Below are 24,769 nucleotides of genomic sequence, written 5' to 3'. Positions count from 1 at the left end.
GGGTTGTTCCTTGCCTTGCACCCTTAGCCTCTAGGATGGGCTCCAGGCCCTCTGTGGGTCTGTGACCCTGAACAGGCATAGCAGACCCACTATATCTATCTATTATGAAGTTCTCCTTTATTAAATAAACCCAAAAAGTAAAGCACATCGATTTTATTTTGACAGACTTTCAGTAATTAATTAATCACAGCATTTATCTATTTGCCTGGCATCCCGCCCAGGGTGTCCCCCTGCCTTGTACCCTGTGCTGCCTGGGATCGGTTCCAAGCCCCCACCAGCTTCACCAGCTAGGATAAGTAGTTAGCAGACAGAAGATTTAATTTATTTAGTGAGGCAAAAATTATGATTTTGTAATAATAGCTTACATTAAATATCACACAATGGAATATTAAAATAATTAGCCTGCATGTCAAATAACTCTATAAAGACTGTAATGGTGATTTCTCCTGTGCTCACAAATTATTGAAGCTATTATTTATGAATGTAAATAAATGTAAAACTAAGACCCACTGAGTCATTTTAAACTGACATTCAAAGTAACACACAGAGCTGCACTATTAACAGCTTCTCTGAGAGAAAAAAAATAATATTTGTTTTTTGATTAAAAAAAAATGGACTTTGCACAGCATGTTTACTGATCAGTACATGTGCCCTACCTGAGCAGACGACTCCAGCATCCCAGGAATGATCACAGTCATTATCTCCCCATCCTTTGTGTCCACAGTCCTTCAGTGTCGACTCTGACCCTCTACAGGCCACATCAGCCATCCAGATCCTCCCTGTTCCTTCTCCAAAGTTAGCATTCCCTGTTGGGGCTACAGCATCTCCACAGAACATCTGTCTACACACCACTGCAGCATCCTCCATATCCCAGTCATGATGACACACTGTGCCCCACTGTCCTTGATGGAGAACCTCCACTCTCCCAGCACAGGGACCGTCGCCATCCACCAGCCTGACGTCACTGTCTGGAAGCGCAGGACAGTCACTGTAAGTCACTGCAGTTCAGTGTCACACTCATACGGTATATGACACATGGTATAAGCTTCACATTCACAGCTATTAATAAATAAATAAAATTAAAACAGTCAAACTTGGTGTCTGGTTAGTGTATATTCAGGGGCGCTGTAAAGGGGGGGTAAACGATGACGATTCTCAGGGCCCATGACTGAGAGGGGGCCCAGAGAAGCCCCCAATAAAATTGTCTCAGCTGTGTTGGGGGCCCTGTCAAGATTCTTTTCATGGGGCCCAAAATCCTTAGCAGCGCCCCTGTGTATATTTGACAGAAAATCTGCCGGTTAAACGCTTTGAAAATGATTTATGTCTAATAACCAGCGCGTGTAGAAGTGGGTGCTGGGGGTGCCTGAGAGACTCATCCCCTTTTCCCGAAATATTAAAAAATGTGTCCTTTTAAAGGCACTGTGCTTTTCACCGAGTTAGCAAAGACCACCCCCCCCCAGCCGGTAACTTTTCCCGTCGCGCACCTGCCCCACAAACAGTCTCTGCTCAGCCCGCTAATTACCGACGGGGATCTCAGCCGTTTGATGGGCACGGACCGGATTACGTTGTATCAAAATTTCATGTAATACTCAGCGAGCCAGATTTAATAACCTTAAGTTTTCAGTTTTTCAGATGCGATCAGATCGCGCGCTGGTCGGGGGCCGTTAAAAAGGCTCAGCTTTAAGTTGTATAGTTTATATTTGTAATTGAACCAGCCTCCAGCTTTCCGTGCACCGGAGCCTGGCAAAGCCCTGTAATAATCTGCTTACAATACAGGGAAGCTTTATGAAAATCAGAGGAGTGATTACTTTATGCACTTCAAAAGCATAATAATTTCTAATTTGACTTCTGAATTATGACTATATAAAAGATAAAGGATTCTTAAATCATTTAATCATTACATGCTACTAGAAAACAAACTATTTTATTTAGTTTCATAAACCGTAGTATTTCATTATAGGGCAATCTTGCGTTTAATTTCATGAATATATCTGTCCTTAGACTCAATTTAGAATAACCTTGTAATATTACATTACAAACTAATTATGAATTTATTGTATGAAAGGTACAATTAATCAGATTAAGTCAACATACTAAAATATTACACTTACATTTAAACTGACATTTTCCTTGGTGCATCTTTAATGCTGATTCTGATAGGCCTTCAGTGGTAATAGTTCTTTAGAGGCTGTAACAGATGTATGTAAAATATGTGCTTATAAACTAATAATGGTTTTTAAGAATACTGAGTGTCATGTTACTGTGTAAAAATGGGATTATAAAATTTTACTTCGGCATTATTAACACACGTAGTGGATTCAAAAGTGGAATACAGATGTTGTGACAGAGGAAAATAAATAAATGAAAAACAATTGCTGTTTTCGGTAATATTTAAAGGATGTTATAGCTTATATTTTAATAGAAGTATGCAGCCCTGAATATACTCCCAACACTAACACAAATTAAATTTCACTGTGATTATGATGGTGTATTATCGTTATTGGCAAAGGTTTTACAGTATATAATCAGGGTCAGAATACTGGGTACCGTTCAGTTTCTTTGTTTTTAACACACAGCAAACCTTGCAATAATCTACAAAAAGTTTGGACCCAAATAATGACCCCTGACCTCTGCTGGCTGAGAGTGGACCACTGGAGCAGAGGAAGATCATGGTACTTACTGGCTGTGGTGAGCAGAAGCAGGCATGAGAGAAGGAGGATGAACAGGCAGATCTCCATCTTCATCAGGACAAACCAGCTCTCCCCAGAGCTGAGACTCCAACCTTCACCTCTGAGCTCTCAGCGAGGGTCTTTATACAATCCTGCCCCTCAGAGTGAACACGCCCCCACCCACCAATCACACTCAGTGCTGCCTTATCAGAGGAACTACAGGGTAACATCAAACAGACCCAGTGACAAGTGAGAGGGCTCTAAGCTCATTTTCTCCAAGTATACACACATAGTAGTGGTGATGTAAGTCGGGACCAATCCTGTCCTGGAAAATAACACACAGACAATTTACAGACAGCAGGTAACGTGCGGAATTAAAGCTACACACTGACACAGACACACTGCACCAACCTAACTGGACCTTACAACATTACCCATTTTATAATATAAGAAAATGGTGTTCAGAAGTAAGCTAATTATTTTACTGATAACAGTTACCTTCCTACTCAGAAATAATATTTTCCCACAAGGGTAAAGCGTACTCCAGTCTCATATCCTCAGGGTTAGATGTTTGAATCCATCCCCCTTCCTGTTGTGGGTGTGGAGTAGAGACCTGCACTCACACAGGAGCACCGCAGGACCCGCGGGACCCAACGCACCGAGTGCGGCGCGGGACAAGATTTGATGGGTGAATGCGGGTGCGGGTGGTAAGGTCCTCATGTATGTGTGGGTTGCAGGAGAATAGAATTAATCGTGGGATTCCCGCAAAATGTAATTATCTTAAGATTTATTTATTAAAAACAATTAGGCCTACTCATTTATCTACTGCACAAAAGCAACAAGAACGACTAAATTAAAATAATAACAATTTACAGGCGAATCGTCTACAGAAACTACAATTGCCGTGCTCTGAGTGCCGGGGGGACGTAACCGGACACCCCAAGAAGGAATCAGCCTGGTGCTTGGACAGGATGGCATGTTCTGAAAAGCTCCTCGTTCATGTCCATGTTCATCATTCCATTTAATTAAACTAAAATAAAACTAAACATATTTGTTTATTTTCCGTTTATTTTTTATATATACTCAAAAGGGAAGCAAGTGAAACAAATAACAGAGTAGCGGGAAGAAGCGGTAAAAATAAAACTACTTACAGTATATGTTTACCTGCGGTATTTTGCGGGCAGGAGCGGGACAATACTTGAATACTGCAGGCTGGAGCGGGAAAAAATAATAAATATTTTTTGCGGGAGCGGGTCACGCATAGGTCTCTAATATAATCCCTCCAGCGTGTCCTGGGTCTGCCCCGGGGCCTCCTCCCTGTAGGACATGCACGGAAAACCTCTCTGGGTAGCCGCCCAGGAGGCATCTGCAACAGATGTCCAAACCACCTCAACTGGCTCCTTTTGACGTGAAGAAGCAGCGGTTCTACTCTGAGGCCCTCCCGGATGTCCGAACTTCTCACCCTATCCCTAAGGGAGAGCCCAGACACCCTGCGGAGAAATCTCATTTCGGCCGCCTGTATTCACGATCTCATTCTTTCGGTCATTAGCCCTAGCTCATGACCATAGATGAGGGTAGAGATGAAGATGGATCAATAGATCGAGAGCTTTGCTTTTAGGCTCAGTTCTTTCTTAGCCACGACAAACCGGTTAAGCGCCTGCAAAATTGTAGATTCCGCTCCGATTCGTCTATCCAGCTCCCAATCCCACCTATCCTCACTCGTGAACAAGACCCCGAGATACAAGACCTCCTCCACTTGAGGCAGTATGTCTTCCCTGACCTGAAGAGGGCAATCCAGCTATGGCTGAGAACCTTGACTCGGACTTGGAGGTGCTAATCTTCATCCCCGCCGCTTCGTACTCGGCTGCGAACCGCCCCAGAACATGCTGGAGATCCTCAGCAGATGAAGCCAACAGGAGGACTGTTCAGCAAAAAAACTTAAGTTGAACACATGGCAGAAAATAATACATCAACCCTACATGAAAATTTTAGGTCAAACCAGCTACACCCTTGTGACACTTTTTTCAGTGTAGGCAAACTCCCAGGCCCCCTCTAGTACCCTTGCAAGGGTATAAAGCTGGTCCAGTGTTCCACGGCCAGGACGAAAACTGCATTGTTCCTCCTGAATCCGAGACTCGACTATTAATCTCACCCTCCTCTCCAGTACCCTGGAATAGACTTTCCCAGGAAGGCTGAGAAGTGTGATCCCCCTGTAGTTGGAACACACCCTCCAGTCCCCCTTCTTAAATAAGGGGACCAAAACCCCAGTCTGCCAATCCAGCTGCACTGTCCCTGACCTCCACGCACTGTTGAGAAGGTGTGTCAGCCACGACAGCCCCACAACATCCAGAGCCTTCAGGTACTCTGGGTGGATCTTGTCCACCCCCGGGGCCCGGCCACCATGTAGCTCTTTAACCACCCTGGCCACCTCAGCCCCAGTGATGGGCAAGACCCCCCCAGCACCCTCGGGTTCTGTGCCCTCAGATGTCTCAAAGGCAGTGTGCGTAGATGTATCTGAGGCAGGGTTGAGGAGGTCCCCAAAATATTCCTTCCACCTCTGGGTGATGTCCCCGGGTGAGGTCAACAGCACCCCCTCCCACTATAAATAGTAGGAACCAGGAGCTGCTTCCCCCTCCTGATATTCCGGATGGTTTGCCAGAACCTTCTTGAGGCCGACCGAAAGCCACTTTCCATGGCCTCACCAAACTCCTCCCATGCCCGGGTTTTTGCTTCTGCGACTGCCCGAGCCACGTTCCGCCCGGCCAGCCGGTACCAGTCAGCTGTCTCCGGAGACCCCCGGGCTAATAATTCCTGGTAAGCCTCCTTCTTCAGCTTGACAGCCCCCCTCACCTCTGGTGTCCACCATCGGGTACGGGGGTTACTGCCATGACTGGCACCGACCACCCTGCAGCCACAGCTCCATACGGCCACCTCCACAATGGAGGTCCGGAACAGTGTCCATTCAGACTCAATGTCCCCAACCTCCCCCGGTATGCAGTTGGAATTCTGCTGGAGGTGCAAGTTAAAGCTCCAGCGAACAGGAGCCTCTGCCAGACGTTCCCAGCAGACCCTCACTATGTGCTTGGGCCTACCAGGTCTGACCGGCTTCCTCCCCCGCCACCTGAGCCAACTCGGCACCAGGTGGTGATCAGTTGACAGCTCTGCCCCTCTCTTTACCCGAGTGTCCAAGACGGAAGGCAGCAGATCAGATGATACGATTATGAAATCGATCATCAACCTGCAGCCCCGGGCATGTTCGTACCATGTCCATTTATGGACACCCTTATGCTCAAACATGGTGTTCATTATGGACAAACCATGCATTGCACAGAAGTCCAATAACAGAACACCACTCAGGGTCAGATCAGGGACGCCGTTCCTCCCAATCACCCCCCTCCAGGTCACACTGTCATTGCCCACGTAAGCGTTGAAGTCCCCCAGCAAAACGATGGAATCGCCTCAAGGCACACTAACCAGCATACCACTAAGGGAATCCAAGAAGGCCGGGTACTCTGAACCGACATTCGGCGCATAAGCGCAGATGACAGTCAGAGACCTATCCCCGACCCGAAGGCGCAGGGAACAGCCCTCTCATTCACTGGGGTAAACTCCATTGTTAAAACACCGAGCTGTGGGGCCACCAGTAGCCCCACCCCAGCCCGGCGTTGCTCACCTGCCGCAACTCCAGAAGAAAAGAGTGTCCAGCCCCTCTCCAGGAGATTGGTTCCAGAACCCACGCTATGCGTTGAGGTGAGCCCGACTATATCTAGTCAATATCTCTCAACCTCACGCAGAAGCTCAGGCACGCAAACCCCTCAACCGCGATAAGGTGGCAATCCAAGGAGGGGATGATTGGAAATAGTTTGAGTTGATGTCTCCCAATAAGGAGAATGAATATTGACATGGCAAAATGTGAAATTAGTTGTTGCTATTATTATTATTATTATTTGTTCCATTGGTCCAATTGGCCAATTCTCACCTTCCACGGGGAGACTGGGTTTCTGTTCCCTTGTTGTAAATCGCTTTGGTTAAAAGCATCTGCTAAATGAATAAATGTTTTACTTATCATTATTGTACTGGCCAGGTTTGCATTGCTCCAAACATACGGCAATAACGCCCTCAGCGTGTTAAATATCTTCATTGCCCCTGTGAAACTGTCAATCTACCCCCTAAGGTGTCAACACCTCATTCTTTCCTTAGTTTTAAAACCCACCATTATCCCGAAGAAGTGTAAACGGGCACACGCATTGCAGCACCTAACTGGAAGCAATTTAACAAATAGTTTGTCTCTGGCAAATGCCCCGATGTTTTTTTGACAGCAAGGGTTTCCTCCTTGCACAACTACCATGTAAATCAAACTTGTGTGGTCTGTTTCTGATGGTAGATGCATGTACCTTGACATCAACTGTGGCAAGAGCTTCCTGTATGTCCCATCATGGCATTTTAGGATTTTTGGACTTCTTTCAGCATCTTACGGTCTGCTCTTGGGCTGAATTTGCTAGGGTGGATCATTTATGTTATCCCAAAACATGGCAAGTAAATTACCTACCTGCCTGAGAGCAGCACCCAGGCCTCAGCCTTGCGATCTTAAATCGAAGGCTGTTTATTTTCCCACCTTTAGATCATGTTCAGCCTAGACCCAGGTGCCCCATCACATGGCATCCCCTAAATCTAGCGACTATTTAGAAGTCGCATAGAAAGTGAGCATAGAAAGAATATTGTAAGTATTATTAGACCAAGACTTAGATCTAAACCAGGGCTCACCAACATGGTGCCAGGATGCCCCCAAGGACCACACGAGTCGCCTGCAGACCTGTTCTAAAAATAGCACAACTCACCAATGAGCAGCGTATAAAATTTAATTTTATCCTGTTGTTATTCTTCTTTAATCACATTTGCATTTATATAGATTTGAAAATGACAATATCTAAAAACAAAGCATTTAAAACATGTTGATTATAAAAGAGGGTGTTTCAAACTGGTAGCCCTTCGTATGGCTCAGTACCCGTGAAGTAGCTCTCAGTTTCAAAAAGGTTGGTGACCCCTGATCCAATGAAAAATCTTGGCGCCAATTCCCTCCAATTGTATGCTGTGTTACCATGCCATTTTCCCCAGAATAATACTGTCCCCGATAATTCCAATCAGACACACTGGGTAGCCTGTGCGCAAAATGCATCAATAAAATGGTGAATATGAATGGATTAATACAAGGAGTCATAGACTGTCTGCCAATCTTCACAGAATCACTGGTGTCGCGAACTGCAGGTGCATGAGCTACAGTTACTGGAACCGCTCCAAAGCATTGAGGGGGACAGCCATGACAGGACAGTCACTGGTCAACTGTCTGTTGTAAGAAAGTTTGGTTCCCAAACATTTCTGTGACATCTCAGCTAAAATGGGCCATTTTAAAACCTGTAAAAATAGGCACAACATTCAGTCATGTTTGTTTTGTGAAGTCAGATCTCTTTTATTGTTTTATATTAAAAAGGCAATAATGAATATAAACAATACTCTAAATGTAAAAAACAGTAAATGTCCTTAAATCTAACGAGTGAAAAACTTACGAGGATTTTTTAAAAGTAAATCCTACACCACATTTCTTTCAGTGCACCCTTGCTCAGAGGGGCAGCATGTGGCTCAGCAGACTAAGCCTCTGGGTCTGTAATCAGGTCACTGGTTCATGCCCAGCCTCAGCAGAACAGTCACATGGCTATGGGCCTTTGTGCAAAGCCCTTAACTCCCAGCTGGACAGGAAGCTGCATCAGGCTCATGCTGCCAAAGACAGTTGCATCATGTCTGAAACCACATTGCATCAGAAGCTGAACTGAGCCCTTTATCTTAATTGGCATTGGGCATATTATTTGCTAAACTTGGGTTTGTTCTACTCATAAAAATTGATAAATTCACTCAAAAAAGTGAGTGCAAAAATGATGTTTTTTCATCTGACTGTCATGCCCTGCTTGTCCACTCCTTCTGTGTGCCTCGCCCCCTCGTTAACTTTGTGTGGATTCCCTGTGTTTACCAGCTGTTTCTTGTTGTTGTCATTAGTCTTATGTATTTAAATCCGTGTTTGAGTATGTTGTGCTGCCAGGTCATTATCATTGGTTGTTTTGAGTGTGTTTTTGTCCGCTATTAAATCCCGTGTGGTACTCACAAGAAATTGGTATCAAGAATATATTCAAATATACAATCCTCTAAGTCTCACTCTACCTTATACGTTAAAGAAAAATGGGAGAAGGAAGCAGACATAATTCTAATGGTAACCCAGAAACTGATTTTTGCTGGAGACAATGTACAGTAACAACACAATGAATCAATACTGGGCTTTGAGATTGATCATAGCTTTGGTACCATATATTTAGGAAACATACCAACTGAATTCGATTCTCAAGACAAGTACCTCCTCAGATTGTTATTGGTCGCTAGTAAGAAACCTAAATAAAAAAAATAAAAGTTTAAAAAAAAAATCCCGTGTTACCTGAATTCCCGACTCGCCTGATTCCTTGGTCTGTGTCGAGTGAGTCCGTAACACTGACAGCAACTGTCTGTTTTTAAAAGATATTTTCCGATGCCCGTGCTTTGGATCCCTTGTGATTCTGTTGGCTTGCTGTTTTACCCTTTTTAGTTTAATACAGTTCCTTTTGTATGTTCTACCATGGGAAGTTATTAACAGCCAAGGCAGGGGCCCCTACACAGTTAGAACCCTATTGGGACCATAGACCATTGAGAACTGAGGGTGATAGTGCTGTGAATGTGACTGTGAATAGAATTTTTGGAGGAGCTTTTGATTGCTCAGTATAAACAAGATTTTAATGAGGTAGTGTTAGAGTGGAAAATGTATTACTTTTATCATATTAAGTATGTGTGTTAGCATTTTGTAATATATATGTATCAGCCCCTGCGTCTAGTGACAGGGCAGAACAAAGTGGTCCCTAGACGCCGAGGGATGAGAGAACAGGAACTATAACTCTGGGTGGGGGATAGGCTTGTCAACATGGCCAAGGAGGCCTACCCTGGGTTGTATAGCGTTTCCTGATAAACCTTTGTCTGTAAGGGTACTAACAGCATTAACAGTTTAAACTACGCCCCATGTAAGCCCCTCCCGCCATGTATAAATAAAGAAGCCAAGGGACTGCCCGGTGTGACACTGAACTGAGGCGCAGATACTGTCTGTTGCATCTAAGTGAGTGGGCACCCTTGCGCAAGTAAAAGATAAGAAGTGTGCTGTCTCTTTAAGTCCTGAGTCCCAGAAGTGCATGTGTGGAGTGGCAAGCGACAGCGCTTCCTCCATAGGTGAGGGTGAGAGGGGGTCAAAGCTACGGCGCTTTCCTCCAGCTCCCCAACATAAAACTTGGTCGGATCCGAGAGGAAACCAGAAGACGCCGACCAGTCCGCCGACGAACAACACCGAAAACTGTCGACAGTCTCACTCACAGAGAGTGTGTGAAAGACCTGTGACGTGAATTCGTCTACAGGCCGGTGGTTAGGACCGTTCCCGACGGCTGGGGCGACGTCTGATGGGCCTCCGGACAAGAACTAGAAGCACTTCGCGAAAGGATCAGGTGAGAAGCACGACGCTGCAGCGTGAATAGAAAACAGACGTGTATTAAGAGACTAGTAGAAGGTCTGCACGTCTGGCCTGGGTGCAACAACATACTGGTGACCAAGGGAGAAAGGACGGGTTTCATCCCTGAAAACTGATACCGCTGTCTCCATAGGATACAGTAGAAGGCCGTGTCAGTGTCCTCCTGAGGTCTCATGCCAGGGACTTGCACCTAGGGGTTGTTGTTTTTTGTAGAAAAATGGGACAGAGTCAGAGCAAAGTAGAATTGGCGGGAGATGAGAAATTTATGGAAACATACAAGAAAGGAGCAGGAGTTGTGAGTAATCGGAAATGGCAGAAAAGATATAAATTTCCTGGAAATCTGAATACAGGGGACATTTTAAAACTGCAGACCGAGTTAAAATTAGATATATTGGCCTGTTGCCGTTCAGAGAAAGATAAAATACAGAAAAAGAGAGAATACATGCTGTCTGAAGCGTGGTTAGAGCAAAGCAAACTCCGAGATAAAGCGAGGAAGGAGAAACAGAAAAATAAAAAAGAGAAGTTACAAGCAGCATTGGTTAAAATAGATGAGGAGACATCGCCCACTGCTCCCCCGCATGTGCCTGTGGCTGCGCCACTAGGGCCACAGCCACCACCCTATCATAATCAAAACGAGCCTGCACCTTTGCAAGCGGCTCAGGGAGCGGAGGGAGAGAGACCAAGGTTACATGGAACCAGGGCGACAGATCCACAACTGCAAAAACGCATAAACCCTGAAAGTCGGAGAGTTCAGTGGCATGCAATAGAATCAGATGAGGAAGATGAGCTTCTCGCCCCGATGGTGGAAGTGGCTAATCCAAGGGTAGCCCTGGGTGAAGATGGCTTAGCCCCACCAGCCACCATATTAGTTTACCGCCCATGGACAGCAGAAGATAGGGCAGCCGCCCTGAAAGGCATCCCTGCCGTAGAGGACGGTGTGCCTGAGTTCTGGACAGCTATGACGGAACTACAGGCCAGCTCTCACCTTAATGGGAGAGAATTATTCCGCTGTTTTAGACAGGTCCTAAATCACAAATGGGAAGACTTGGGACAGTTTGTGAGCTGCGCATCACACCCAAAACTTAAATATACGACGCAGCCAGGGACAGAATGGAGTTATAATAAGGGGAAAAATATTTGGCGATTTCCCCTAGGGTGGAGAGTACCCATAACACCCACTGCCCACATGGAGGACCCAGCTTGATTAATAGCAGCAACTCCAACGGTAGAAAACGAAGAATTAGCGGAAATACCGAAAGAGTTGTGGTCCTCCTCCCCCACGGACGTAGGGATAGTGAAAGGATTCCCTCCACATAAGGTAAATCTGAAAGCTCAACAAGAACCTATAGTTAGGCAATACCCGTTGAAGCCTGAAGCCGAGGCAGGGATAGCGCCAGTCATACAAGATATGCTAAAGTCAGGAATTCTAAGAGAAGCACCCGAGGCCACCTGCAACACCCCCATCTTTCCAGTACAAAAAGGCCAGACGGGGAGGTGGAGGATGGTGCAGGACTTAAGGCCCATAAACAATATAGTGCAGCACGCGGCACCAGATGTTCCCAATCCGCATTTATTACTGCTTAACTCCCTCACGGGAGATAAGAAGTGGTTCTCAGTGATAGATTTGAGTAATGCCTTTTTCTCAGTGCCACTACATGAGGACTCGCAACATTTATTCGGGTTCACCTACAAAGGGAAGAAATATACTTATACTAGATTACCGCAAGGTTTTTCTGAAAGCCCACATGTGTACACAATGGCCCTCCGCTTCTCTATGCAAACGTGCCCAGTGCTGGAACACAGCCAAGTATTGTTGTACGTGGATGATATCCTAGTCGCAGCCGATACTAAGGAACATTGCCGGCAGACGACCTTGGCTGTGCTCCAACATTTGTACAAGACAGGACATAAGGCCTCGAAAGAAAAGCTACAATATTGCCAGAAGAAGGTCATATATTTAGGTCATTATCTTACGGGGGAAGGGAAGGCGCTCCTAGAGACTCGCAAACAAGCGATTAGAGAAGCGCCTAAACCAAGGAAAAAAACAAATGATGTCCTTCCTGGGACTGTGCAATTACTGTAGGGAATGGTTACCAGACTATGCAACCTTAGCACAGCCTTTGCAGGAGTTAATATATGGGAAGGAGATGACACTAAAAGACCAAATACAATGGACCGTCAAGGGAGAAGCAGCATTTGAGAAACTGAAACACATGCTGCAGACAGATGTAGTCTTGGCCTTACCAAATTATGTATTGCCTTTCACCCTATGCGTAGATGCACAAGAAGGGTATATGAAAGCTGTTTTAACACAACCGTTTGGAACTAAACACAGACCATTAGCGTTCTACTCTAAAAGACTAGACGCTGTGGCAGCAGGGTTTCCAGGCTGTCTGCAAGCATGTGCAGCAGCAGCGGAAGCAGTGAAAATATCAGCAGAGCTAGTGTTATGCCACCCCCTGACCCTGAAAGTACCACATGCCGTATCGCTGATATTGCTCCAGACACCACTACCCTTCTTAACGCACGCTAGACACCTGACCCTGGTCTCACTTCTGCTTTCACAGCCCAATATAACCTTGCAGAGGTGTGGACCATTAAACCCCAGCACCCTCCTGCCGTCTCAGGCAGAGGGAGACGCGCATTCATGTAAAACCATAATAGAAGAACAAACAAAACCCCGAGCTGACATCTCTCAAACGCCCATACCCCAGACTACAGTCCTGTTCGTGGACGGGTCTGCATCTAAAGATCAGTATGGCAAAAACAGAGTAGGGTATGCAGTAGTAACCCAAGACAAAGTGATAGAAGCAAAGGCGTTGCCGCCGACATGTTCAGCACAAGCTGCAGAACTGTATGCCGTCATCCGAGCCTGTGAAATACATGAGGGGAAAGAAATTACAATATACACAGACAGTCAGTACGTTTTCTCAGCAGTGCATCATCATGCCGCTGTGTGGAAAACGAGAGGATTCAAGACGTCCCAAGGGACCACATTAACTCATTCGGCATTACTACTAAGACTGTTAGAAGTCGTGCAGAAACCAAAACTACTAGCACTCTGCAAATGCAAAGCGCATCAGGCCAATGAAACTGAGGAAGCGAAAGGGAATGCTTTCGCTGATCAAACGGCTAAGGAAGCAGCCCAAAGCGCACCGCTCGAAGAGAGCGATGGGCTCTTCCTCATAGAAACTAATGTAATACGAGACGCGCAGCAGAATGCCCCAAAGGCAGAAAAACAGAGATGGACTAACAGGGGGGCACAGGAAAAAGATAATGTGTATGAAGTGGACGGGAAGCCAGTCCTTCCGCGGAGTCTGTATAAAACAGCAGCTTTAGTGAGCCATGGGAAAACCCATGTCTCAACAGGAGGGATGGTACATATAATACAACAACACTTTTACACAATAAATTTTTCTGATTTTGCAAAAAACTATTGCAGATTTGTTGTAAACATAACGCACAAGGGAACATGAGACCCAAGCGAGGCCAGTTCCCCATGCCGGAGCAGCCGTTTCAAGCAATACACATGGATTTCATAGAATTGACGTGGTCACAAGGTGCAAAATACTGTTTGGTAATAATAGACACCTTTTCAAAGTGGGTAGAAATATACCCAGCAAAACACTGTGATGCAATCACAGTAGCTAAATGCTTAGTGGGACAATTCTTTCCGACATATGGAATCCCCGAAATAATACGATCAGATAACGGCTCACATTTTGTAAATAAAGTACTAGACTTATGCTCACAAGCACTAGGATTCACACTAAAAAATCATTGCGCATACCACCCCCAGAGTGCAGGTCTAGTGGAGCGAACTAATGGAACAATAAAAAATAGGCTAAAGAAAACCATGGAAGAAACAGGCAGACCATGGCCAGAATGTTTGTCACTAGTGAAACTATGGATGCGTATCACGCCTGCGGTCAGTGGACTGACCCCCTTTGAAATAGTATACGGGAGACCGTTTCCGTTGATAGGGGAAACCACTGACGTAGGGAAGGCGGGACATGAGCAAACGCTTGCGGATTGGATGAGCAGACTGCTCGCTAAACAAAGCTCTCAACATCCTAGTAATTTGCCAGAAGCATCTGTGTCTGTGTTGCAGGATTCTGTGAAACCTGGAGATTGGATACTGATAAAAGTCCTGCAACGAAAGGATTGGACTACGCCCCGGTGGGACGGACCATATCAAGTACTCCTGACAACACCCACCGCACTGAAGATTGCGGAAAGACCGTCGTGGATTCACAAAAGTCACTGTAAGCTCATAAAGCCCTTGCCAGACGCCTCACTCGCGGAGTAGCAGTGGAAGTCCGCTACAAAGGCACGAAATACAATAGGTTTTCGCTGTCTCAACCCGGTGAAGAAACCAACTGAACTGCACTCCTTTAGGATGGCTCTGACAGGGTGTTCTTGGTGGGCTAAAGGTCTGATTACAGGTCTTTTCGTTATACTAATTATACTGATATTACAATTTGGAGATGAGAATGTGGATGTAGGGAAAAAGTGGACCCCGGATGGGATTCACCTCACCCGTATAAACGGAGATGCACAACATCCGTTCCTACAGAATTACTGGTACAGATATGTACATGACGCTGTGAAACAAAAGAATCTGTCTAACTGTTATGTTTGCTCTGTCATGCCACACCACAGTGAAGGCCCAACTTTAACCGGGAAACCTATGAACAGATCCCAGGCTAAATGTGCTTCCTCATTCGGAGGTGTCGGATACCAGCACATAGGTATTAAAATAAATGACACAAACCCATATGCCCCAGGGATCGACAATAACACTTGTGATTGACTATTTTGGATTGACTTCAAGGTCACCAAGTCTAATAGTTCATTCCCGTTCCCGGTCCTTATGAATAAAGACCCGAGAACATTCAACCATACTATGTGCTATGACCAAATGAATGGCACAACCCCCCTAGGTAACACTACAAACTGTGATCAAATTGCTGTTTCAGGTGAAGGAGCACCAGTCAACATGTCAGGCCCCAGCAATGGGTCCTATTGGGTGCAAGGCGTAGCCTGGTTGTGTGGTAGCCGTGCTTATTTTGTGTTACCACCCGGCTGGTACGGAGTTTGTGCACCCATTTATGTTTCAGATCACACCTATATAATAAGCACCGAGGACACAACTAAACGACGTAAACGCAGCACGGAAGAAACCGTGAAACAACATGATAGCGTGTGGGGAACAGATGTCCCCGACGATCAAAAGTTGTGGTCCGAAGGGAAGAAAGTAATACTTGCCTTGTTTCCACAAGTAGGAGTAGGAAAACTACTGCTCCGCGTAGAAACTCTGACCTACAGATTAGGTTTGTTCATGAATGCTTCCATAATAATAGAGCAGCAACAAAATAAAGAATTGGATATAACCCGGCAGATGGTGATACAGAATAGAATGGGTGTGTGTACTACTGAATCAAACCTGCTGTACCTATATTCCTGATAATGTACATTCTTCCAACATGACGAACGCCTTGCAAAAGCTGAAAGATCTACGGACGGTGATGACCGAAGAAAAGAGCCAGCAAGGGTTCTCGTGGTTGTCCTGGTTCACCACCGGAGCATGGTGGACCATTCTGATGAAAATATGTGCACCATTTCTGATGTTTTTTATATTATTTTTCTGCTGCTGTATCACTGTGATTCCATGTTTGAAAATGCTGATTAATTCTGCTCTACATTCCGCGTTTCGAGCTCAAGACAATATGTTGTTGTCCCTTACCTAAAATATGGAGATGGAAGAAGAGCCCGGAGAGGTGTAACTCACAATGACGGACGGTCCGAAAACCTAAAGGGCGTGGACCACTCCTGAAGCTCGAGGGGACCCTCAGTGTGATTCTGCCTTCTTACAATTAACATGATAAACAGGAGGGACTGTTAGAGTGGAAAATGTATTACTTTTATCATATTAAGTATGTGTGTTAGCATTATGTGATATATATGTATCAGCCCCTGCGTCTAGAGACAGGGCAGAACAAAGTGGTCCCTAGACGCCGAAGGATGAGAGAACAGGAACTATAACTCTGGGTGGGGAATAGGCTTGTCAACATGGCCAAGGAGGCCTACCCTGGGTTGTGTAGCGTTTCCTGATAAACCTTTGTCTGTAAAGGTACTAGCAGTATTAACAGTTTAAACTACGCCCCATGTAAGCCCCTCCCGCCAAGTATAAATAAAGAAGCCAAGGGACTGCCCGGTGTGACACTGAACTGAGGCGCAGATACTGTCTGTTGCATCTAAGTGAGTGGGCACCCTTGCGCAAGTAAAAGATAAGAAGTGTGCTGTCTCTTTAAGTCCTGAGTCCCAGAAGTGCATGTGTGGAGTGGCAAGCGACAGCGCTTCCTCCATAGGTGAGGGTGAGAGGGGGTCAAAGCTACGGCGCTTTCCTCCAGCTCCCCAACAGGTAGTATCTCAGGAGAAAACAGATGTCTTTTGATGACAAGGGTTCTTTTTTTATTCTTTTTTATTTTGTTTTGCAAATATAATCAAATATAGAAAGAAAAGAACACAACCCACCCCAGAAGTCACCATAGAGAAAGAAAGAAAAAAAGGACACATTTGAACAATTGGTTTCTGCAGATATGAACAGACAGGAGACCAAATCCTAGTAAAACTGTCCGACTTGTGATAAAGATCATAAGTTAACTTTTCTAATGGAAAAAGAACTAAAAGCTGATTTAGCCACATATCATTGGTTGGCACATTCGGAGAGGACCATAACAGTAAAATACATTTTCCTGCAAGAAGAAACAAAATATAAAGCAAGGACTTTGTATCATCATTGAAAATAGACAGGCCCTGTGGAAAATTTTAAAATCTTGTTTGTGTATATCGAGAAAATTGCATTTAGGAAAAATGTCAGTACAGATAATCGTTGAATGGTTCTTCTAAATCACGTTCCCAGATCAATTTCAAGGCATCCCAAGAAGAAGGAACCTTGTCAAACAATAAGGTATATAATGTGAAATTTTTCCTTTAACAGTAGTAGAGTTTAATAATCGGCCCTCTATTTCACACAACTCAAGAAGGATTTTATTTTCCTTTAATGAAGAATCCAAGAAATGTCTGATCTGGAGAAATAAAAAAAAATATCACTGTTCGAAAGACCATATGCCAAAGAGATTTCTTTGAAAGACTTCAGAGTTTCTTGGACAAACAAATCTGAGAAATTAACGAGACCCTTAGACATCCAATCTATCAGCCAAAAAAAAAAAAATCAGATTCAGGTTGAGAGCAATCGGAGACCATAATGAGACTGATTTTGATATTTTCAAAAATTTCTTTACATCTCTCCAAACCAGTAATGTGTTATAAATAATTGGATTGTTAGATACTGACTTAATCTGACTGAAATTATACAGTAAATGAAAGGAAGAGATTTAACCCTCTGGGGTCTAGTGGCTTATGTCCTTCAGGGAGCCCGATGGGCAGGTTGCCAGGGCTAGAGGAGCTCCAAGCGTACAAATGTACAGTCGTGCACAGAGCGGGCACCTGATACTCCAACTTAGACACCCTTTCATGCCACCATTGTGCTGGAGATGGGGACCTCTACTGTGAGTGGAGGGAGGTCTGGGACCCGGAGCGGCTCCTGCTGGGTGAGGCCTGTGCAGCAGGGGGCCAGGGAGAGGCATTCACCTGCCATGAGCTTCAGGCAGCAACAGGAGCAAGATACTAAGCACCAGTGCTGCAGTGGGTTGAGGCTGAGCACCTTTGCGATGGCGTGCTGCAGTGAGCATGGAGGGAGCCAGCCTCCAGTGAGGAGAGCTGGCCGGTGGTGGTCCCCAGGGCGCTGCAAGTGGTCGTGCTCCAGGCTATGCACAGGGCTATAGGGTCTGGCCAGTTTGAGGTTACCAAGGGTTCTACTAGGGCCAGTACAGGAGGTATGTCGAGGACTTCTTTCATCATCATGGCATGGAAGGGCCCTACAGGCAGGTCACTTCAGAAGCTTCCTGTAGGGGCCCCTTCTGGTGGAAGTTTTGGGCCCACTTCCCCGTTCTGATGGGGGCAGCAGGTACATGTTCATGTTAATGGATTACTTCACCCAGTGGCCAGAAGCCTAAGCCCTGCCTGACCAGGAGGCCAAGACAGTCACAGATGTCCTGGTGGAGAGCATGTTCAGCAGATTTAGGGAGACCCTGCATAGTAACCAGGGGAGGAGTTTTGAGTCTGCTGCGTTCACTTCAGTGGCCGTATACAGGACTTACACCTCCCCACTACAGCCTCAGAGTGATAACCTGGTGGGGAGGTTTCATCGCACCCAGGAGCAGCCGCTGACCATCCATGTCACAGAGCAGCAGAGTGACTGGGACACACACCTGCCCCTTGTTCTCATCCTGCACCCCCGCTCTCCTCATTTTGCTGAAAGAGCTCCACACCCCAGCTGAGTTGGCCTTCAATCGGCCCCCTCATTCCCCGGCTGTACCTTCCGGGTCAGCATACACGAGGAAGCTACAGGATCATCTCGGGGCAGCACTGGGGTTCTCCCAGGACCAAAAGCAACTTACTATCAACCAGCCCAGGAAAGACTCTAGGGTTAATCCCCCCCAACCTTATTTAGCTGGGAAAAAAATATATTCTTTTGTTTTGATAGATTTCACTACCTCAGGGACAAGGAACTTTGTGGTTGGGGGGTAATGTAGCGTCCATTGTGCATGAAATGCAGTCTATAACCACCAATCTGGGGAAGGGCATGTGTAGTGGGGTGGGGGTGTCCCTCCCAGTTACTTCCATTTGGAGTATTTTGGCAGTCTTTATTAGTATAATTGATTTTTTCTGGTGTGGATAGAAACAGCAGCAAGCGTCACTGACGTTTGTCATTTCTGGATCATGCCCTCTGATGTTGCTGATCTGTGGTCTTTGGCAGGCTGCTGGCTTCCCTGATTGTTCCTACTTGGGTATGTAGCCGACCCCCAGCCAAGGGCTGGTTTGCCGTATGGGTGCCCTGGCTGATGGGTGATTAGAGCTGCTGGACCATATAGGACATGATGCTGTTTTTTCATTGGTTTTCCTGCTGTTTTTCTCTTTTGTTTTCTGTTCCGTTTTTATTTGGCAATGTTTTTGCTTCATGTTGCTGTTGTTTTTGTCTTTCATTGCCATTGGTTTAATTTGAGCTTCCCTACTCTTTTATGTAGTCTGGCTGCTGTTTCTTAGCATTGTACTGATTTTGATAACTGCTTTGCCGCAACTACAGTACATGGGAGTAATGGCTGTATTGTTTTAACTTTGCACAGGTGTTTATTTAATTGTTCCCTTTATTTTTTTGTTATGAAGTCAGCCCCCAGTGGGGCAGCTACTCACAGTGCTGGTGTTCCTTCACTGCATGACGGGTAAGTGCACCATGTGGAGTTTGTGGGATGTGAAGCGCCCTTCTCAGCTAGCCTGCCTCCAAAGGTAAGCCCTGAACTGCTGGTCTTTTTGTTTGGATTATTTTTTTTTTCATGGGTAGTTGTAGCTCATAAATGTGTGTGTGTGTGTGTGTGTGTGTGTGTGTGTGTGTGTGTGTGTTTTGACGTTGTCGGAAGCATTTTTCAGGTCCCCACAATAATGAATGCAATCAAAAAAAAAAAGTAAAAATGCTAAAAGTTTTGTATTTATTCTGGTTACTTATGATTAAATTTGTCATGTTGTGATTAGAGTTTTCCCCATAGAAATGAATGGAGAGTCCCCACAAAGATATAATTACAAACTTGTGTGTGTGTCTGTGAAGGGCTGCAATTTGGCTGTTGGGTCCTGATAACTTCCCAGGTCCTATACAGGACCGTCCCTGGCCGAGGTTCCTGCGGCAGCCAGTACCTGCATAACTTCATTCCTCAGGAAAGGAGATGCCATTGATGGTATTGAACCCAGAAATTGACAGGCTCAGCACAGCATCACCCCACTTCCAGGGATTACACCTTTTCACCAGTACACCACTCACATTCCCTCTTAGATTATTTTTTAATTAGCAGCTCCATGATGAGGAACATCACAGAAACTCAGATACACTCTATCCTTATCAGTGATCACTCACCGGTGTCTCTTTGGTTAAGGGAAGAGTCACACCACCAAGCAGGAACTGGAGACTCAATACATCTTTATTTCAAAAATGAATGGGCAACATATTTGGAAAACAATGATCTACCAGCAGTGGTGGAGTGTCATGATCCGCTCTGTCCGCTCCTGATGTGTGCCACGCCCACCTCGTTACCTCGTGTTCAGCCCTGATTGTGATCACCTGAGTCCTGTTATGTCTAGCTCGTCTTTTGTATTTAGTCCTCGTCTGAGTCAGTCTTCCCCAGATCCGTCATTGTATTGTCTTGGTGTTTGTGCCTGTCAGCCATCGTCTTACCATTAAAACCCTGTTCAATGTGTTCAAAAGCTGGTCAATGTGTCTCACTTTTCCTTCCTGAATGACAATGTGGCGATAGTCCAATGGCGGCACATAAAGGGTTACCCTAGCATGCCGCGGCACGTCAATGTTTTTATTGCCGCATTCACTACCGCGTATGCTAGGCTTGAGCTGTACAATCTCATGGACCGCTTGGGGCGGCGCACGCTGTATCATGATACAGACTCTGTCATTTTTATCAGCAAGCCGGGTGACTGGGCGCCCCCTCTGGGCGATTTTCTCGGTGAACTAACAAGCGAGCTGGACCCAGATGATCACATTGTGGAATTTGTCTCAGGGGGACCCAAAACTTATGGGTACAGAACGGCAAAGGGCAAAACGAGCATGAAAGTGAAGGGGATCACGTTGCATAACACCAATTCAAAAGTTGTCAATATTGCATCTCTAACAGGATTGGTTCAGCACTATGTAGGTAACCTTAAAAATAAGACAGTCAGCAAATGTTTCAAGGTCGTGTACACTAAGCGGCAGCTTCAGTCTGACTACACGACCTTACCTTATGGCTACTAGTGAAGGGTTCGACAATAGACTTCAGCATCCGTTCTCTTGTATTATATCGGGACCGAGTAACTCTGGCAAGTCATATTTCATTAAAAGACTGTTGGAAAATGTGGATTGTACATTATCCAGAGTTCCTGAAAATGTTGTATGGTGCTATTCTTGCTGGCAACCGCTGTATGATGAATTGCTGTGCAAAATAAAGAACATTAAATTTGTGGAAGGAATTCCAGAGTCTCTGTGTGACGATGAACTTTTGCTTCCAAATAAAATCAACCTAATCATAATTGACGATCTTATGGAAAAAGCCTGCGACAATAACGAAGTTGAAGAAGCTTTCACCAAGTACACGCATCACAGAAATCTGAGTGTTATTTATCTGGTGCAGAATCTCTTCTTCCAAGGTAAGAAAAGTCGGACCGTCAATCTGAATGCCAATTACATCGTATTATTTAAAAACCCCAGAGATAAATTACAGACGAGTGTACTGGCACGTCAGATGTACCCGCGGCATTCAAAATTTTTTCTAGAAGCTTTCGAAGACGCCACAAAAGTCCCTTATGGGTACCTGCTCGTGGATTTAAAAGCCATGACACCCGAGGACTGCAGACTCAGATCTGGTTTGCTTTGACCGGAGATGCCTGTTGCTTACGTTCTCAAGAAAAAATATTAACGATGTCGGCTCGTATAAAAAGAAACTGGAGTGGCCTGAAAGCTTTATTTGACAGTAACACCAGACAGAGAAAGAAAATTTTAAAGACGGCATCGCCGGGTTTGCTGAACTCTCTTTGTGAAATAGCTTTGAACGTACTGTGCGGTGACATCCCGCTAACCAAATCACAGACTGCAAGACTTAAAAAGCAAAAAAGTGGTATTAAACTACTTGCGAGCAAACGGGCATCGCTAAAAAGAAAGAAGAAGGCTATTAACCAAGCAGGTGGGGGCTTCATTCTACCCCTTTTAAGCATCGCTATACCGTTTCTCACCAGTCTTTTTCATCGGGGCTAAGTAAAATGGATTACGCTAGGAAAATGTATCTGGTCCCGAAGTCACAACTTGAAAAACTGCATGATGCCACAGCTCCTAAAGATACGATAAGACAGACTGCCGAAAGCGAGCTGGACATTGCAATACGCAACATTTTATCAAGAACGGATGTTGCTGATCACGAAAAGGTCTGCTTGTACACAGAGGTGCTACAGAGATATTTGAATCTGGCCAGGCAAGGTGATAATGAGCCGTTATCTTTGACACTTCCCACTGAAGAGACGGCACGCGCCACTGAAGAGACAGCACGCGCCACTGTTGATGGTGACATAATCATGGATGATGTTGTAAAAAATGCCGCACCGCGTAACAAGAAAAAGGTTGAATATATGATGGGTAAAATGCTTGAAAACTCTGCCGTCACCGCGTGGAACCCGCGCGGGGAGTTCGTTTTTAACCCTCTGGGGTCTAGGGGTAGGAAACACACTGTCACTGACTGGGGCATGATCACACATTTCTTCAAATATCATAAACTTAATTCATGGCAAATGTCCGCATAAGCCGACATACTGTATCCACCAAGTCAGCTTGCCATTGAGAATCGATATTAGTCACAAAGACTCTATTCCTTTTGAAGTTAAATCTGATCGGTTTATGTAATGTATATGCATCTTCACCAGACAGCCATGTCGCAAGTTGCTTCTTATCCACAGTATGTCCACTTTGGTCATTTATCTGTGCCCTGTATAATCTATCGACACCACCAAATGAACCAGGGTTTGATGGCGTATAATAGACATGTTTCAAGTGCTTGTTATCCATCGTGAACCTCTAGCAATAATGACAATGTTTTCATGACTCAACTCATTTTATTTAGAAAGCATATAAAAATTGCCAGCCAATCACATTTTGACAGATGTTGTTCAGCGTTTACACCCCAGCCAGAGTCTGCTCGAACTTGTGCATATCCCAGAAATCACTAATTGCACCATCTACAGCACACTCATAATCTTTCCCTTCAACATCACGTTTCAGCTCACGTAATTTTTCCCGTACATTAATTTCGGTTAATTTCGGTTCAGAAATTACTGCCTCGACTGCACCTTGGACCTTGACAGGTGGGGGGTGAGGGTGAAACATCGCGACCGCTTTTGTGATAATATATTTAAACCATGGTCTATACAGTTTTTTCCATCAGCTTTTCAAAATTGTTAAAGAAATAAAACGCTTCAGGTTCGTAGAGACACGTGTGCCTCCGCTGGCTCGGGTGTTTCACAGAACAACCGATACAATTCTCCTGCATGTCATCTTCAAGGATCCGGTCCAGAATACAGGCCAGTGCCCCTTTGATTATCTTCATGGCAGAGTCGGTGATGCTCCCATCCACAGCATCTTCAGATAATGACAATCCCGCAAAACGATCGCTGAGCTCATCCATCATCAGCAAAGGGGGTAGCGATGTGCCCATTAGGTCGGAGGTCTCCTGCGGAGGTTGCTGTTGTGATCCCGGCCACACAGCCCAGGTCGGGCTAGAAGGAGGTGCTGGCGGCAGGATCGGATCCCCAGACGGCCACCATGATGCGGGCCACCGCTGCATGAGCTGAGGAAGCTGTGGCGGGGTGTCCAGTCGCAGTTCAAAAGTTGATGCCTGAGGCAATGATGGGAACCGCTGAAGGTACGGGTCTGTATCACCCATTCGCTGGCCAGAAGGCGGTGCAGGCTCCAGCAGGACGGCTTCAGGAGATGTCAGTTCGCTCGCCATTGCTTGCTGGGAGATCGTCGTGAGTGCTTGCTCACAGGATGGTGGGGTTTTAATACGTTTTCAACATGGTCTTCTCTCATCTCATTGGTCGTCATCACCAGAAGTGGGCCGACCCCCCCCCACCGACCACACTTTGTTCAAAATTTTTTCTCAAGTTTTATACAGATACATTCTTTATGCGAGAATATGCTGCACAGTGCTCCGTGCTTGCGATGTCTCGGCGGCTTGCGTGGAGCCCAAGTCGGGTTTAGCAGTATCAAGTTACGGGTAGGTGTCGTCGTCGAATTCCTTGCGGGCTCTGTCTGCATGAGATCGGAAACAATTTGTCCGCCGGTTGCCATTTTTGTCACCGATTTGACAGCAATGCTGCTTTAAGTGTCTCTACGTGGAGAGCGAGAGAGCATGCGTTCATTTTAACAAGGATTACCAGCGGCTAGGCGAGGTCCTACTGCCCAGAAATGGGTTCACCTGGGGTGGGGTTTGAACCCATGCGGGTATACGTCCATTGGAGCTTAAGTCCAACACCTTAACCACTCGGCCACCCTGGTAGATGTGCATGCATTTTGTCTATTTAAAAATGCTATTACAAATCGACTTTTATTTAATTTAGAAATATATTATTTATACTATTTACAAATAAGTCAGATTAACAAATAGAGTTAATGCGCATTCTGTCAGGATGGTGGCGTGCTCACACAATTTAGGGCCATGGGCTAGCGATTACAATTTCAGCCGTCGCCATTTTGAACGTGTTTACGCCCCTCCCCTTCCCCCAGTGGTCGATCATTTGTCGCGCAAGTTTTGAACAGGTCAGCAGCATGCCGGCTTCGCTCCGTTGCGGGATAATGGCCGCCTTGCTA

General features: G+C 45.5%; 1 non-coding gene across 1 annotated transcript; it reads right to left on the bottom strand.

Moving 5' to 3' along the window:
• Positions 1-24,374: 24,374 nt before the first annotated feature.
• On the bottom strand, positions 24,375-24,457 carry trnal-uaa (transfer RNA leucine (anticodon UAA)). The gene has a single exon. It is a non-coding gene; the product is annotated as a tRNA-Leu (tRNA).
• Positions 24,458-24,769: the final 312 nt, after the last annotated feature.

This window comes from Paramormyrops kingsleyae, chromosome 3 (genome assembly GCF_048594095.1).
Source record: "Paramormyrops kingsleyae isolate MSU_618 chromosome 3, PKINGS_0.4, whole genome shotgun sequence".
NCBI lineage: Eukaryota > Metazoa > Chordata > Actinopteri > Osteoglossiformes > Mormyridae > Paramormyrops > Paramormyrops kingsleyae.
Note: the sequence above shows the minus strand (reverse complement) of the source record. Positions and strands in the feature narration are given on the sequence as shown.